Raw genomic sequence first — 5,000 nt, forward strand, 5'->3', positions numbered from 1 at the left:
CATTCACACGCATGCATAACATAAAAAAACTGAAGACAAGGAAGAGGCAGGGGAGGGAGGCTATCTTGTGAAGAGGTGGGTTTTAAGGCCAGACTTGAAAGAGCTGATTTCGGAGACCTGACGAAGCGAAAGAGGAAGTTCATTCCAAATTCAAGGTCCAGAGACAGAGCAAGAACGGCGTCCAACAGTGCAGTGTTTGAATCTGGGTATGCGTAAACAGAGTGGGCCCGAAGCCGATCGTAGAGAGGAATATGGAGTGTAGAGGTGAAGGCAGCCACAAAGATAGGAAGGGGCAGATTTGTGAATACATTTATAACATAGAGCGCTGATCTTATACTTTATTCTGTGTGAGACAGGGAGCCAGTGGAGATGTTGCAAAAATAGGAGTGATGTGCTCAGATGCAGAATGAAGCTACTTATAGAAGAAAGTACCAAAAGGAGATGATGTTATCATGGCTCAGTCACCAGAGATCAGTCCGGCTTTAGATGATGCATTGTGTGGAGTGATGGCCTAGAGGTAACGTGTCCGCCTTGGAAGCGAGAGAATCTGGGCGCACTGGTTCGATTTCGCCAGTATTTTCTCCCACTCACTAGAACTTGAGTGGTGGGCTGGACGCTAGTCATTCGGATGAGACGATAAACCGAGGTCCCGTGTGCAGCATTCACTTAGCGCACGTTAATTAACCCACGGCAACAAAAGCGTTTGTCCCTGGCGAAATTCTGTTAAAAAAATTCACTTTGATAGGAAAAGGAATAATAAATAAATAAATAAATAAAAATACTGCAGGAAGGAAAAAAATACCAAAAAATGGGTGGCACTCTCAGTGTAGCGACGCGCTAGCCTGAATTTCACACCGAGAAATCTGTTGTGACAAAAAGAGTAATACAATACAATACAATACAATGCAATACAAGAGAAAACGAAAAGAAAAAAAAAGAAACATTCAGGGAAGGGAGTGCCACATACAAAGTCACAACCCCCAGCCTAACAATGGAAGTTGAAGCTGTGAGTTGAAGCTGTGACGCACGCTGTCCAATGGCTGGCATCCTCCACAAGCGTCCCTGCAAACCGGCAAGTCACAATTCTCACTGACTCTATGAACCTTCTACAGAAAATTGATGGAATGGGGAGTCCAGAGCGGCATGAAGCTGTGCTACAGCATCCAGATGCAAAAGCTTACATAGATGTAGGTATACTGCCCCAGGCATGCAGGTGTGAAGGAACATGTGTGTGTGGGGGGGGGAGGGGGAGAAGGATTGCGGGAGGGGTGGGAGGGGCTCAGAAATCTTTTCCTACCCCTCTTGCGGCAAAACTGTGGCAGTTTATCATAATTATTTTGTGTGTGCGTAAGCGTGTGTCACAGGAGTGTGTGTGTGTGTGTGTTGTGTGAGCTTGGGAATGTGTGCGTGCGTGCGTGCATGCGTGCGCGCGCGCGTGTGTGTATGAGAGTGTGTGTGTGTGCGCGAGCGCGCGCGCGTATGTATGTATGTATGTATGTATGTGTATATATATATATATATATATATATATATATATATATATATATATATATATATATATATATATATATATATATGGGGGGTGGGGTGGGGGGGATTTATGTATGTATGTGAGTGTGTGCGGATTGTGGGAGCATGTGTTTGCAGAGTGATATGCTGTAACAAAAAGTGACACAGTGCAATATAGCGAATACAACACAACGTAATGCAAAACGATTTTAAACAATACACCTAACAGCCCAACAGTTATTCGTAGAGCAGGTCTTTTTGGAAAGTGGTTGCTTCTCCAGATTTCGTGCATGGCTAGTTAGCCATGTGAGATGGTCACAGACTGGCTGAAGGCTGACATTGGGGAAGGTTAGGTCCTTGAGATGCACGTGTAATTGGTGATCGTGAGGGGTTTTTTGTTGTTGTTTTTTTGTTTTGTTTTTTGTTTGTTTTTTTGTTGTTGTTTGTTTGTGTGTGTGTGTGTGTGTTTTTTTTAAGGGAGGGAAAGTAAACCAAATGCGGGATTGGACGTTTTCAGAAAGTGCGAGTCGGGTTTTGCTGGTAGCAACAGGATGTGTTTTTGTTTGTTTGTTTGTTTGTTTTTGTTTTTGTTTTGTTTTTATTTTTATTTTTATTTTTTTTTTTATTTTTTTTTTTTTTTTTTTTTTTGCTGGCCCAACATCTGCACCGTTTCAGTGGCATTACTACCACGCCGCTCATTTAGATACCCCCATACACGGCCACACCCGGGTTCGTCCATCGCAGTTCCAGCGTCGGCAGTCCACAGGGAACCATCGATGTTAGGTCGCCAGGAGGCTGCTGAGTCACTTCGGTGGTGTTCAGTGGTGCCTGTTCTGTTTTAACGTACTTAGGACACCACCTACTAACAACAATAATGGCTTAGTCGCGGAGCAAGACTGAGTGAGCGTCCCTCCCAGAGTGGAGACCGCCACCACGCCCCTCAAATAACAGCCCCCCATGAATCTGCCGACACTGACGACATTGACAGGACTCACCCCAAGCACGGAAGTGGAGGGGTATCGAAACTGAGGTCACCATGAGAGCAGGATGTTTTCGTGGCAGGTTCTGTCCTTTTCTCCACTTTAGTGTATTCCTAATTATGTCGTTTAATCGTCTTTTCTCTCATGTTTTTCTCTGTTTCTGTTCTTTGTCCATATCAGGTTATTGTCTCGTTAGTTACTGTATCGTTGGTTTAACCCTTTCACCGCCAGTCAATTTAGAGTACATACGTTGCATGTGCATGCATACGTTGGTTGTGTGTGTGTGTGTGTGTGTGTGTGTGTGTGTGTGTGTGTGTGTGTGTGTGTGTGTGTGCATTTTACTTATATATACGATTTATTCCCTTGATGTTTTTATTTATGTATTGTTGTACAATACCTTATGGTCTTAACGTGTGTGTGTGTGTGTGTGTGTGTGTGTGTGTGTGTGTGTGTGTGTGTGTGTGTGTGTGTGTGTGTGTGTGTGTGCGTGTGTGTGTATGTGTGTGTGGGTGTGTGTGCGTGCGTGCGCGCATGTCATTTTTGGTAATCTTATACCCTTTTTTTGTTGGATGTTTTCATTTGTTAATGTTGTTGTGCAATACCCTATTGTCTTAACATGAGTATGTGTGTGTGGGGGGTGGGGGGGTTAGTATATCGTCAGCTATTGGGAATTCTTATTTGACTAGTTTTAATCTCTTCTTATGTTGCGCATGATTTTATGCCAGTGTTTACAATGAGCCTGTGATTGCACAACTTAATTTCCATGTGGATTAATAAAGTGTTTTTGATTGATTTGATTTTTGATTTGAAGTTCCCTTGTGATATAAACACAGAAAAGACAGTGGCTAAGAATAGCTAGGGATTCTACCTGCGATGTATAAAACACAATATGGTCTATTCTACCACTGAGCATTAAGAGCTGTAGTTTCATGGATAACAGACCAATGAATGGTCACCTTTCAGTGATATGGGTCCTCTACCACACCTGTGCATAAATGCGAGCTTGGCGGTGAAAGAGTTAAATAAAGTTTCATTTGTTATTTGTACTTACATGTGTCTATTTTGAATGAATCCAGCGGAAGCGCTTGGTCATCGCTCCTTTTCCTTACGTTACCCACCTTGGGTTTGTGACATACACAGCCTACAGACCCTGAGGGGGGTGGGGGGGGGGGGGGGCGAGCTTGCCGGTGAAAGAGTTAAATAAAGTTTCATTTGTTATTTGTACTTACATGTGTCTATTTTGAATGAATCCAGCAGAAGCGCTTGATCATCGCTCCTTTTCCTTACGTTACCTACCTTGGGTTTGTGAACGTGTGTCTTCATGTTTTACATCTATTTGCTTATTTATTATCATTGTTATCTTATTTATTTATTTATTTATTATTGTTATTAATTTTTAGCATTATTATTATTACTACTACTACCTTCTTTCTTCTTTATTTTTTACATTATAGTTATTATTTATTTATTTATTTGTGTAAGCTTATCTATTATTTATTCACCTTTTTTTTCCCCTCAACGCCTGATTAAGCGATTCAGCAGATGTGGTGTAGCGTATATGGATTTGTCCGAACGCAGTGACGCCTCCTTGAGCTACTGAAACTGAAACTGAAACTGTGACATACACAGCCTACAGACCCTCAGGGTGGTGGTGGGGGAGAGGTGGGGGGTGTTGGTACGGTGAACAGTTCCTCTGTGCGGAGCTCCTATGGCTTTTCACCGACTTGAGGGAGAAGAAGAAGAAGAAGAAGAAGAAGAAGAAAACTTGGCCATTTCATTTGCATCGGTATTCACAGATGGCACTATTCACATTTTCTTCTCCCACCCCCACCCCCCACACACACACACACTCCATTCCTCTGTTTGACTGAAGGGGTGAACGTGCACGCCTTGTTGTGAACACTACTCACAGGAAAAATAAAACCTGTGGATATTGCCGCCATGATATACCCCCTCATGAGGGGTAAAGAAATAGAATTGTGCAATCAACAACCATCTATCTATCTGAATATGTAGTCACCAGCCCCATCCACATGTAATATGCGGCTTCTGTTCAAACGTGTGTGTGTGTGTGTGTGCGTGTGTGTGTGTGTTAGAGAGAGAGAGAGTTTGTGTGTGCGTTAGAGAGAGAGAGAGAGAGTGTGTGTGTGTGTGTGCGTGCGTGCGTGCGTGTGTGTGTGTGTGTGTGTGTGTGTGTGTGTGTGTGTGTGCAGTGCGTGCATGTCTGAGTACGCACAAGTTTTTATATTGATATGCACTTGTATGTATCCTAATTTCTACTGTATCTGTGTTTGTGTATAATTTTCGATTTGTGTTCGTACCTTATCATGTACTATCACACCTCCACCCCCCAACCCCCCGCCCCCTGCCCCCAATATTTCTTGTGACCCCGGTACACTTCGTAATTCTATTCTATTTTATTCTATTCTATTCTATGAGTCTGAAGAAACACAGTTGGACAGGTTCGGTTTCTATCGATTGTTCGAACGAGAGCACATATCATGTGAGGAG

Source organism: Babylonia areolata, chromosome 21, assembly GCF_041734735.1.
Source record: "Babylonia areolata isolate BAREFJ2019XMU chromosome 21, ASM4173473v1, whole genome shotgun sequence".
Classification (NCBI taxonomy): Eukaryota; Metazoa; Mollusca; class Gastropoda; order Neogastropoda; family Buccinidae; genus Babylonia; species Babylonia areolata.